General features: G+C 40.3%; 1 protein-coding gene across 9 annotated transcripts in view; it reads left to right on the top strand.

Annotated features, from left to right (window-relative positions):
• The first annotated feature begins 336 nt into the window (after positions 1-336).
• Positions 337-13,454, top strand: part of ERBIN (erbb2 interacting protein) — a 119,494-nt gene continuing 106,376 nt past the window's right edge. For 6 of the 9 annotated variants that reach the window (XM_010395342.4, XM_010395345.4, XM_010395348.4 and 3 more), the window contains exon 1: positions 848-1,061. The gene's annotated coding sequence lies outside the window, so the exon portion shown is untranslated. Of the gene's footprint in view, positions 613-845; positions 1,062-13,454 lie in introns of those variants that run through there. The other 3 variants (XM_039567821.1, XM_039567820.1, XM_019283337.3) reach the window with 2 other exon arrangements.

Genomic DNA, 13,454 nt, shown 5'->3' with positions numbered 1-13,454 from the left:
GGCCCAAACCGGGGCAGCGGCGGGAGGAGCCATTCCGCGGCGGCGAGACACAGCCCCCGCCCGGCGCCGCTCCCGCCTCTCCCGGGCCCGCGCCGGCTCCAACCCCCGCCAGCGCCCCCCGCCCCGCCGCACTCCGTTCTTGCACAGCCCGCCCCCGCCGGACCCCATTGGCCGCACCGTCCGTCCCTCACGGCCTTCCCCCTGCTCGGCCCCCCGCCCGCCGCTGTCCGCCCGTCCCTCCTCCCGCCCGCCGCGCCCGGCTGATTCCGCTCCCGCCTGATCCCGCTCCCGCCTGCTCGCTCTTGCCTCCGCCTCCGCCAAGTCCCGGCCAGGGCCCTACTCCCGCTCCGCCCCCCGTGCCGCTGCAGTGCCTCCCCGGGCTGGCCAGCGGTGCGCAGCGCCGGCAGCAGCAGGGGCGCGGTGGCCTCGCCCGCGGCCACCTCCCCTTCCCCCGTCGCGTGTCTGCCCGGGGTGTTCGTTCCCCCTCCCCACAGCTCTGCCGCCTCCCGGGGCCCCCGCTGCCGAGGCCGGGGAGGGGGGCGGGAGGCTGAAGCAGCGAGAGAAGGGGGAAGTGTGCAAGAGGAGGCGGGGAGCGAGGGCGGCGGCGGGCAGGTGAGGCAGACGCTTCAGCCCTAGGCGGTGACGGCCGCGCTCGGGCAGCGCGACCCCGGGTGCAGAGCCGGGGGGGAGCGGCGGTGCCCATCGCGCCGGGGGGCGGGCGGGCCGGCGGGCGAGGGGCGGTGGCGGCGGCGGGCGGGCCGGGCCAGGCCGGGCCGCGCTGGGTGGTGGGGGGCGCTGCGGTGTCGCCGCCGGGCGGGGCCGGCGCGACGCGGGGCCGCCCGCGGGGCAGACCCCGGCGGGGGCCGGGAGGAGCCGGGCTGCTGTGCTGCCTTCTCCCCGTGCACACGGGCTCCCCTGTTCTCGGTGAAAGCTGGTAACATTCTTTCTTCTTCCCCCGGCCTCTGCCCTCTTCCTCCCTTAGGAAAACTCGATTGGATTTAACTTGGGGTCGGAAGAAACTCCTGCCTGCTGGATCTGGTTTAGACGCCCCGACAGATAAGGTAAATGGGGAAGGCTTGGGGTCAGCAGCAACAAAACAACAGAAAAATCCTTCCTCTGGGAAGGGGTGGAGAAAACAAGCAAGGAGTTCACGCATCGTTTTATATCCTGTTTTTGGCCTTCACATTTTGTCTGTGTTTTCCGCCTTGGCCTGCATAGTTTAGCTCTCATTGTGTTTCCTCCCGTCTCGCCTAAACGTGTGAACCGAGGTGCTGGTTTCATGGAGGCAAGGAAAGAATCTGTGAGACCGAAAGTTTTTAATCTCATCGGACACAGAAGTTTCTTTGTTCCGTCCGAGAAGGCACTGAGCTGGAGCTGCGAGACTGCGTAACTGCTGCTTCAGCTCCCTCCCTTCCAAAACGTTTGGTAACTCTGCGAGTATAATTAACTTCTCGGGAAATTAGAAAGTCATGAAGGATGTAGTATGTTTTATTTGATCGAAAGATCTTGAGGCTTTGTGCTTCTTATGTCTGCCTTGTTTTCTGGAATATCGGTTAGTGTCTGGCCGGACTACTTCAGGATTGCTGTTGAGTTTCTTTATAAAAAATGCCCTCCTGGTCATCTGTAAATGTCGCAGTTTTTCCACCCTCGACTGCTGCAGTCACCCGTCTTCTTCCCCTTTGCCCTCTCTGTTCTCAAAGCGATGAGTTGGACTGCTTGTTTTTCAGCTTGTCTAGCATAGGTCTCTCCTGAATTTTGATCCTTGTGAAGTTCCTTAAGAATCTTCATTTAAAACAAAATACAAAACAAAACCAAAGCCGATAGCTAGTTGTCTGACTTCTAAGTGCATGCAATCAAAGCTGTTAATGTAGCCTTGTTTGGTTTTAATGATCACTTTCCCCTTTCTGATTTTTCGAAGAACTCGTTTTTGAAGCTGTTGAAGGGGAAACTAAATGTGAAGTTTTGGTGAAAGGTTTCGTACCTCTGGTGCTTGTTATGCCAACTAGATGCGTGTTTATTTCACATGCCTCAAAGAGGCAATTATAGGTTAGTTCTTTCGTGAAGGCAAGGAATTTCTCACGTTGTGAATGTTCAGGATGAGGTAGAAGCCATACCTCTGGAATGTTTGTTCCTATTTGTCAAACTCAGAAGCAACATGTTGGTCAGATAGGATGTGTATGCTTCAGTCTTGCCAGTGTCTGGCATGTATTGGTATTTGGGAGTCTTGGACAAAGTAATTTCTGTGCAAAATTTGTAATGCTCCTACGTATGTAGTTCTTCAACAACATGGAGTAATTTAGTACTGTAAGAAAAAGTAATCCAACTCCATCTGTTTGATATACTGTAAGGAAAAATGTCAACTAAAGCGGGTTCAGAGGCTGATAACAAATGATTTGACTTGAAATTTCTAGACTTACCTTTCCAGGCAGCAATAAGGGTTATTCTTAGGCATCAGAAAGGTCTGGACAAAATAAATGGCAGTGAACTTTGCTTTCCTTATGTGGCTGATGCTTGGCAGAAAGTCTGAATAGAGTAATCCTTTTAAAAAGAACCATCCCTTTCCAGAGCAGTGTTTTAGTCCCAATAATGACTGGAGATTCTTGAGGGGAGGGTGAGGAATTGTAGCCGTGCATGACAAATTTAGTTGTAAACCACTATGTTCGTAATCAAGGCAATTTTGTTTCTTTTCAGCCCTTTTGTGTTTCTCATGATGCACTTGATATTTTTCAATGCCATCTAGAAGAATAGTTCTTTGTAGTGGAGGCACAACTTTTTACGCTAGTGTTTTGTCACCATGGTAGCTATGGATAAGGCCCTTTTTAATGATGAAAGTGTAATTCAGTACTGCTTACAGCTCATGGTTATATCATCGAATGCCATTCATGTCGTTGACATAGTTTGGGAGTTATGAAGGGATGTATTCTTTCTTGAGATCAAGGATCTCAACTAAAAATCAGTCTGACATTGATATTCTTATTATGAACAAAATTATTTAAGCTTACACATGGCAGCTCATGTTCTTGAAACAGCACTTTTATAGCTGTGTGTTGATGGCTTGGGGAAATGTTCTTTTGACCTGGCTGGTTCTTACTCATGAATTAAATTAAGCTCAAGTAAACATCACTAATTTTAAGAAGGTATGCTTGCAATCAAAGAGCTAGAAGTTCCAGCATATGGCATACTATGGAACATGATTATCATGAAGATAATTATCATATTAGTGAAAATATGAATAGATCTATCATATGTATAAGCTGTGCAGTAGATAATGCTTAGTGTACACATAAAGCTCTGTAGGGTATTAATTTGCATGTCATGTTCATACAGAGTGGGTGAGAGGGCTCTGTGGAGAAAATATTAATGATTGATAGTTTCTTAGTGTATTAAGCTGATGGTCTCAGTAAACAGTGTTATGATTTGTTCTCAGTGGAATTTGCTGAGAGTCTGTAGTCCAAGGCATTAAGAGCCATGCTTGGAAGATCAAAGGTAAGGAAAGGCTTACACATGTGTAACATACATTATACCTTGTATATTAGCAGTACATTCTAGAAATAGAAGGGGATGGGAGCGAATTCCTCAACTTGGCTTTCCTGTAGGGCTGTAATGAATCACTGTCTGTCTGCTTTGCGTTCTTGTTTTGTTTTTGTCCTTCCTGCTCCCAAGCCAAAAGGAAAATCTTTCAGGGAAAATGTTGTGTAGAGATCAAATATTTGATATGTCATACCTTCAGCAGATTCTCCCTGTAGAATAACCTGATCTGCTGAAGAAATGCCTGACATTTAATCCACATAGAGGAATTAGAAATCTAACCTTTTCCAAATGAGTTACTGGTTGAGTTGATGGAAGAGTTACTCATACAGATATGAAAATAGTAGACTGTATTCCTATGTGAGAATGCAGATGTTGATGGTGACATTTGAAATAGATAGTTAAATGAAGATTATCTGGAAAAGGAAGATTTATAAACATTGGTATTTTAGCTTGTCAGCTTTTGAGTAAGTAGAACAATGCGTCAGAGGACACATCTCATATCAGAATGAAAACATTGAAGGTGGGTTGAGTAGTAAATAGCCTGTATTTAACCAAGGGTATGGGAGTTATTTTAAGGATTTTTTTTGTTGTAAAAAGGTTACTTCACTGAAATACAGCTTTCTTGTTGAACTAAGAATATGGTGTTCAGGTATTGTGAGTCAAATCTTAAAAATGTACAGTTTCAAAGTAAGGATTTAGGAGAGATTTATGTATGTCTCATCTAATTAAAATGGAAAAAATTGTTATGCTGGAATCAATAGTATTTTTCTTATATAGTAATCTCAGGATAATTGGGCTTTTTCTGCTGCCTTGCCCTCATTGTTGCCGATGAAAAATCGTTAGCACCTGGTGGGCTAATACAATGCTTATTCTTCAAAAGCCACTGGCCTATGGAACTGCACAATGCTTATTCTTTAGGAAGAAGAACTGGAAAGCAACCAGCTCAGTTATGCCAGCTTTTATCAGTTCCCAAGCAGTCAGCTATAACTTTGGGGTTGTTGACCACCAGGGACCACCAAAGAGACCCCCAGGGCAGAAGATGCATGTGTAAAGGGGAGGGAAAATATGTTAATGATTTTGGGGAAATGATTATCATATGTGTGTTTATTCCAGGAAAATCAATGAATATGTATGTAAAATACAGTATATAAACAGGAGCTTTTCCTGTACTCAGCATGCGCGGTATTTAGGAGGAGCTATCCTCTCGTGCATCCAGCCAAATAAAGAACGCCTGCTTCTTAATGCAACATTGGTGGTAAGGAGATTTTATTTTTACCGATTTTTGTTAAGTTTTGGTGACCCAGGTGGGACCTGCTTCTGAACTTCAGTGGATCCAAAGGAGCATCATTAGTGACCAGTTCTTTTTAAGATACTTGTTTCTCTGAGGCGTAAGTTTCAGTACAGGTATTTGAATTATTACTCTTTGTACTTTCCCTAAAGGGGATGCAGAAGCATGATATTTCAATGCTAGGGTGTAATTCCACCTTTAAGAATACATTGTGACTTCGCATAATTGAGAAATAAAACTGAACAAAGCTCTTCCTTTGGTTTAAAGCAAACCAAACTGAAGTGTACTTATGTTGGAAAACATCAGCTTTGCAAGTCTCTTGCCTAGGGTAAAAAGTTTAAGTTAAAAGTTTAAAAGTAAAAGTTTAAATTAAAAAGTAGATTAGTTTCTTTCTGTTCTTGGAAGGAATTTGTAGTTACTTGATACTAAGTGATCACTATGTGTAAGAATAGACAGTGATGATTAAGCAGATTCTGAGGACAATCGAACAATCTTGGCTGCTGTGGAGGTCCTGGTAGTTGTAATAATGTCAGAAGGTAAACAAGCCTTATGAGGCTCAATCTAATTAGATAAGATGGTTTGTATAGGTTGGGTTATAGTTGTCTTGCTGTGAGCTTGTAGTGCTCAAGGGCTACTTCTTGTGTCAGTTGTCTGAGGCCAACCTTAGGAGTGGAAGAAGCTCCGGTGGTTTGAACTATTAGTAAAAATTACAAATACTTGAAGTGAAACACTTATAATTTAAGTCTTAATTTGGAATCCATGTTTTTTTCCTGCAAAGTGGTCAGGGCTCTATTCTCCTTACTGGAGAAAGCTCCAATCCCAATAAATAAATAAATTCAAAATATTTGAAGTTCTGATACTAAAAACAGATGCAGAAGGATGGTCTTGGTTTTTGAAGTAAAGTGCTTTGAGTTTTACTGCTGCCTTTGGAGTCTTCTCACCAGTTTTCAACTCCAGTTGGCATGAGAAGTTCCTGTAGCAGCTGCATAAGGGGTTCCATCTTCCTAGACAGTTATGGAAGAGAAGTTTCATCCTTTGTCCTCTGTCCCGTGATGTAGGGTATGTGATTAGTATCTTTGCAGAAATGATTTCTTCAGCCTTCCTTGCTCTCCTTGTCGTTGGAGTTTTTCAGTATGTATCTTTCAAGACTTCCAAGTTTTGAGAAGCAGAAGAGAGGGCATAGGTGCTTTAAGCTACATCAGTGCATGTACAGAAGCATCTGAAATGTGGTGCCAGATGATTGAGTGTCATTCACAGATTGAGTGTCACATCCAGAATGACTGTAGATAGCATTGTAAGTGTTTTAATGGTGGAAAGTGTTTCCAGGCTTCTGATAGACTGCTAAGATTTGAGAGCTGCTGCTTTTTCCCCAGGTGACTGTTGTCTGCCTGGCATTACTCTACCAGAGAGGAAAAATAATAGTTTAGAAGAGCAATCCAACTGTCAGCAATTTGAGCAAGTTACTGCAGGTCTTTTGTCTTACAAGTAACCCTGAAGATATCATGGCGTTTTATATTTGAGGCTGGGTATCGGATAACATTTATTATTGTGATTTACAGGGGTTTTTTTTGTCTGTGGAAAGATGTTGCTTAAAAATCTGTATGTGCTTATGCATGCTTGTGGTTAAGACAACATAAAGCTTGGCTGCAGTAGTATTTAGAAGACTGAGGCCTGTATTTTCAGTAAAATTAAACCGAAAAGTGTGTCAACATAGCAGTCTAAATCTTTAGTGACTTAAATGCTTTGCAAATGCTCAGTCTTCATGCTTATGCTACTGAGTGTAATATTTGGATGTTTAATTTACTTAGGTTCCACTTTGGCCTTTGAGGTAGGTCTAGTTGAAGGAGGATCAGTGAACATGCTGACAACAGATAGTGTTCACTGATCTCCTGCTGCTGGTATGTTTGCTTGCTGTGGCATGTTTGTATGTGGTGGCCTGGAATGTGAGGTTGGTAGTTAGCTCCTTTTAGGAGAACATACTAATTTTGGGTTACTTCTGGTCACATAATCATATGTGGTGCTAACCCTGGAGCTCTGTTGGTTATTTAATTTCTGAACTGCTCTATATTTTTTAGGGATTGGCACTAAAATTCATCACTGAGGGAGAAAATTCAAAAGTTCACTTCTTCCTGATTCATACCTCTTCAGTTTTTACACCATTTATGTCTGCTATGCTGTAGTAAACTTACACAGAGTGATTTATTCTAAGTAACTAATGAGTTCTTTAAACTTGGAGGAGTTACAGGCAAAGGGAATTGAGTGTGCAGTGCTAGAAAATAGTATTTGGAGCAAACCTACAATTTTACTTGTGACTTTTCTCAGGTCACTGTTGTTGGTTCGCATATGGCTGTCAGGAAACTGTTAAAAACAAGGTGACAAATATTAATGACTCTAAGTAAGAAGAAGTGAAAAAGGATGGAAATAGACATGTTAAACCATCTTCTCAGAATGTGACAGGGAGTGAAAGTAGTTGGAACTCAGAATTTGTCAATCCATCTGGCTCTGATCCTGATGGATACGATCAGAAACATTGATATGGGAGAAGAAAAAGCCTTCAGAGCTTTACTATTTTACTATAAAATTGTTCATCTATATCTTATTTGTGTTTTTTAGGAGGGTTTTGTTTTCCTGAACAATGTTTTGTGAGGGTGTGGGCCTTCTGTGACTATCAGACAATCCTGTTCTTCCAGTATGTTATTTTTAATTTACATGTTAAGGCTTTGGGTCTGCTACCAGGTATTTAACCTAACTAAACGAAAATGAAAGTAATACAAGTACTAGGAAAGCAAGATATACTTAAAATAGATTTTAAAAGACTTGAGGTTCATTTACTCTTTCATTTGTATTTATCTGGGTGAGTTCATCAATTTTTCAGGGAGGATTTATTTTGTTTTGCTTTACTGAAACAAAGCAGAAGAAATGCTGAGGATTCTGGAATCATTCTGTGGTTTTGCAATGCTTTTTTTACTAGAAAAAGATCGTAAAGCAGGCAAACATTTCTGTGGGATTTTTCTGTGGGAAATTGTCGGATCTGTTGGAGACGTATTGTCAAGATTTCAAATGTCCTGACTGTAGTCTTTCATGACATCAGTTACTGAATTGGTTTTGCAGAGCAAATGGTGACACATCAAGAGAAAGATTGTGGCCTTGTCAATGGAGCAGGTTAGGAGAAAGCGTTAGAGTGGGAGAGAAATGTGTTTAATCAATATTTTTGTCTTATTCTCTTTCTTACTTTGCTTCTCCCTTTACATAAACTAACCAATGAAGAACCAACAAGTTGTTCCTTAACCTTTTAAAAACAGTACTTCCTCTCGTCTGTGGAGTGAGTCCCTGCTTATTTCCACTGAATTTAAATATGTATTTGCTCATTTTAGATCCATAGCTCACGCATCATTCCACTTGTGTTGAATCTTCACCAAATTTTCAATTTCAGCTTCAGACTATGAAAGATCTACAGAGGAATAACTTTCCCTCAAAATCGGAATGTTACTCATTTCCCCCAGTTTTGTATTAACTTGGTTTTAATCTTTGAGAAGTCTGAAGTATACACTGGACAGTTCAAATTATTGGAAATCACAGCTATGAAATTCTCTGAAATTCCTACGTTGTCCTCCTCAGTCAGTTTTTCCTATTCTGAGAAAAGAGGGTGACGTAGTAATAGCAAACCAGTATGGCACTGTCCCACTTTTTACTGCAGTAGTGTCAAAGTATTTTTTTCTTTATTTTTTTCTCATGCTGGAAAGCACAGTGTGTTAGAAGTTAAGTAACACTTAAAGTTATTATTAAATCAACTTTGAATTCAGTTTTGAGGCTGTAATTAGCATTTTGATGAGAAAGAAGACTCTTTAGTTCATCTTAAATCTCCTGTCAGGTGAAAAACTTGGTTTTGGCTTCCGACAGTGAATTATTATCTCTATTGAAAACAACACTTTTAAGAGGAAGTGTACTTAAATATAATTGTCTAAATTCTAAGTTATTCATAAAAATTTTATTCTAAGCAGTAAACTATTGTTCTTCCCTATCTAAAGAGGCAAAAGTACTTAAGAAACCATTCAAGAATAGCTTTCTTCTAATTTTTTTTGTATCAGTTGCTTATTTTACCTGCAAAATGCCTGATAGACTAAAATAAAAATAACGTAATAGCTCTCTTTTCTTTCATTCACTTTCATTTCCATTCACTTAAAGGGATGCAACACTAAGTAAAGGAAAAGACAATTTAGTACAAAAATACTAACTTAAATGTTTCATCACTGTGTTGGGAATGAAAAGAGATTATAAATTGGCAAAAATCAAATATGCATTGTGAGAGAAAAGCTGAGTGAATAGAGGACAAGAATAATGGTGCTTATGCACACGGAAGATTGAAGAGTGTTGTAGTTAGAACCACAGCCAGTGCAGAGAGGAGTAATTCTTCTGCATCACCATTGTGAACAGCTAATTGGGATGTATCAGGATCTGTGTATTGGTTGTAGAATTAATGTAACGAAGAACAACAGACAGAGCTAAGTAGGTTCAGGGGTTTCTTTATATGTCCAGGACAGTAACTCTTAAAACTGCTAAGAACAGTGTTGAGGTAATATGTGGTATAATTATTGTATAAACTAGAGGGACAAGATACTTAGAGTCTGGAAAATACAGCCTTTTGTTTTGTTTTTTTGAACCTTTGCTTTTTTAAAAAATAGTGGCTGCTCCTTATTGTAGCAGTGAAAAAGCTGTATTAAAGTAAAACTTTTTAAAGCTGCATTGTGAATAAAAGCTTCTGGTTTTAGTACTGCATTTTATATTAAACATGTAAGAACAAAAACCAAACCAGCTTGTTGAAGTGGATAATACTTAGAACACAGAGACAGAAGTGTTCTTTAAAGGGGGAGGAATTGTAAAATGTAATGGAAGTCTAGTTCTAGATACTATTTCTCTTCAAGCAGTAGCTTCCATTAGGGCACTGCATAGTCTTTTAAGTGTTGGAATGCATATTTATTTGTGTTTTTTGGTAGGATATATATTTTTTTGAAATCTACCAAATTCAAAATGGGGAATGAACATACATACCCACATGTACTTCCTTTGAACTCCATTTATCTTTCTGTTACCATAGATTGAGTTACATAACCTGGATTTGGTGCAGCAGTGTTTTCTGAGTGTGGTTCTTCCTTCCCCTCCCATGGACCCAGTATCTGCTTACTTTGTATCTCGGGTGTTCTGGGCCTGCTGTGTTCTTCTGACCTCTGTTGTTTGATCTGTCCTAGGTTTAGGCAGGAATTCTGGCAATTGCATTTTTGAGGGGGCATGCATGTAAGGCAGAGCATCAGGGCCTGGGGTTTTATGTGTGGACATACAATTTAGTAAGCAAAATAATTAATTTAAATAACCAGTAATCTTCTAATAATAAATGGTTTCTTTTTTAAATTATCTTTTCCCCTTTCTGTTTTCTGTGCTGACCTGTTTTGTGTTGCAGGTCACCTGAATTTATCTGCAGCCAATTACGTGCAGAGTCTGATTAATGGATGAGAACTTTTATAGTTAAATACTGCATATTTACAGCAGTGCAGCTTGCTTGTCAAAAACCTTTGGTATCTGCTGCAGATGGCTGCATAGTCTTAAGGAGTGGCTTCCTGGCTGCATTGTACATGAAGTGCCAAACACTGAGAGCAGTTTTGTTCTGGAATGCCAAAATACATTAAATCCATTCAGGAAGCAACATATGTCAAACGAATAAAAATATCATATTCATGTGAAATAGAATGTGGTGATTATGTTTTTCAAACCTATTTTATTTCCTGAGTTAAGGGCTTAAAAAGGACTTTTTGTAGTGAGGATGGTATTAAATACCAATTGCTGACTTACACTGTTAGCATTTTCACTACTGTTTGTTTCCCCAGCCCCTATTTTTTCTTTGTTTTATATATGCCATAGATGGAAGTTGAAACCAGGAGTCTATCAATAAGGATGAAGAAATAGGAAAAAGATAATTATGTTTTCCTCCTTGGATATATAGGCCTGTGCACAGTATACAGGTGTTTGGTGGGTGATTTGGTTTACTTCGTTCTTTGGAGGTTTTGGTTTTATTTTGGTTGGTTGTTTGTTTTTTCCTAAGGCGAGTAGCATATGTGTTTCTTTACAGCACTGTGAGAGAAGTATATCAACCATGGTTGATAGAAATAAGCAGTGAAAGATTTTGCTTCTGCCCAGTGTCTAATTCCAACAAGTTCTCAAGACAAGGAGTAAGAACATTTACAACTAATAGCTCCAAATATTGCAGAGTTTATAAAGACACAAGCCCAAGGCCTAGCGTTTTGTTGCTTATTATTCCATATTGGCAAAGTAGGTGGTAGATAGAAAAATACGTGTGTATCTAGAATCTGTAATTTCATCATGATTAGTTTCTAACTAGTATATTGCACAATTTTTACTTACCTGAAATAATTTAAAAGCCTTTAAAAGCCTCTTTAAGCCAGAGGAATGAAGTACATATCTTCTAAGGAAATTTTGCTTGTTCTTTCTGAATGTTTTTCTCTTGTTTGTTCTTTCTGTTCAATCACTATGATTAGAAGTGGAGGTAAAAATTAACTTTGGTAAATTAACTTATGTAACATCCTAATTGCTGTTCAGTCTTGTGTAAGAAATGAGAGGTCCCGGAAAGAGAAGACAGGGCAAGTGTTTTACTTTCATAGCTGTGGAAGGCATGGATTTGTTTAAAACAAGCATTTAGTAATAGAGTAGCTTCACATGAAGCAGAGGCTGTAGCGGAGGCCATAACTACTGTAATTTCTGTGCTTTTTTGGAGTGATTGTAAGACATCAGTTGTGAAGCAGTGTTGGAAGCTTGATATGTTCTTGTCTCTTGGATTGAAAAAGGAGGTGCTGCTGTGTTTGTTTTCTGGTTTAAATTCCACTTCCTGAGATTTTCAGCTGTCCCATGGTAATGGTACCACCATTTAAAGATGTGCTTATCTGCTGAGAGATGAGGTAAATCCTGGAGTTGCCTGTTTGTATTTTGGACCAAGTCAGCTGGGTTATTGCCGGCTTTTGTATTTGTTCTGGCAGTCCAATTGCCTTCCCTGATCCTGGTGTGTGTTAGTTTGATTGGTCTCAGCCTTCTTTGCAATAGTTATGAGAAAATCTATAGAAACATGTTCCGGTATACCTGAGCTTTCCTCCTCCTCCTCAGCCTTTGTTCTTCTTTGAAGTGTGATGTTTATCTTCATTCTAATCACCAAATCTTGTGTTTTGTGAAGGAGTAGTGGTCCTGCTAGCCACAGGGGGGGTGTGACCTGTTCAAGCACAGTTAATTCCAGTGTTTCTGCTTGTCTCCCAGCTATCAGTGGCTACAGGAGGGTTCTGTAGCTACTGAATTGTAGGAAGTACCAGAAGTATTAAGACAAAGAAATGTTTTCTCAGGTCTATGTTTTCTTTTCGTTCTTTTGTGTATCTGAAATGTACTTCAGGTGTACAACCGAGTATCTGTGGGCATCCTGCTCTTCCCTGCATCTTAGAACTATCTGTTAATTCTGTTGAGTCTGGCCTGGTTTGCTGATATTTTCAGTGTGAAATATCAAGTTAAATCTTACTTGCAATTTAGCCCTTGTCATCATGAGTAGCAGGAATTAATTTTCAAACAGACTTGGAAATTACTTCACATGCCTCTGTTCAAATTGGATGTGCTACAATCATAGTGTTGATGCAGTCCTCCACAAAGCATAATCTTGACACAAAATTGGGGTTTGCCTTTTGGAACATGCAAATGTTACAAATTGCAGTGTACTTGCAACAAATACAATATATTGTCTTTTCTCACTCTTTAACCAACTGAAACTGTCATCAAAGCACTTGTCATTTCTGGTTTTAATAGACAAATTATGCTAGGGATTCTACAGGGGTTTTTTTGCCTCCTTGCATTTATTCCAAAATTCTTTTCTAAGATTTTTCTCTGCTGTTGGTTGTAAATATCTATTTTATACCTCTCCGTTTAAACAGTTGTGTTGTTTCATCTTTGGTTGTTTTGTTTCTTTTTAAGGTACTGTGTAACTTAATTTTACTGTATGATTTAATTAACCATGACATATAACTGTTTTGACTTTTGAAAGCATATTGACTGTTATGCTTTGTTTCATCCTTTCTTGTGGTTTCTCCCTGAATATGTCCCTTCTCCTTAGGCTCTCCAAGACCTTGGTAATGTTGATTTGGAAGCAGACCAGAAGACAGCATCATTGAAGGATTTTTTTAAATGAAAAAAACCTGTTTCTATTTCTTCTTATCAATATTTACTATTAAGTCTTTTTTCGAGGTGCATGGTGTGGGTGGCTCTAAGTTAATCAGTTAGTAGGATGGGATGTAGAAGAGGAATTTAGATGAGAAACTTGGGTGCACTGTAGAGACTGGTTTCATCCATACCAATTACTAACATTGCTTTACATCCAAACATCTGAGGGTTAATAGAAAATGTCTTATTTTATGGGCTTGATTTAGGACAAATCACCTTTACTGTCAAGATTGGAAATAAGTTGCATTCTGCTCTAAGTCATGGGCATCACCTATTATAAAGTGGCAGCTTTCTGATGCTCTAGGAAGAACTGCATTTTGTGTATCTTCACTTACATTTTAAGAACAGTGGGACGTGAAAGATACGTCTAGATCAG

This window comes from Corvus cornix, chromosome Z (assembly GCF_000738735.6).
Source record: "Corvus cornix cornix isolate S_Up_H32 chromosome Z, ASM73873v5, whole genome shotgun sequence".
NCBI lineage: Eukaryota > Metazoa > Chordata > Aves > Passeriformes > Corvidae > Corvus > Corvus cornix.
The sequence above is the reverse complement of the archived record's forward strand: the minus strand, read 5'-3'. Positions and strand labels throughout refer to the sequence as shown.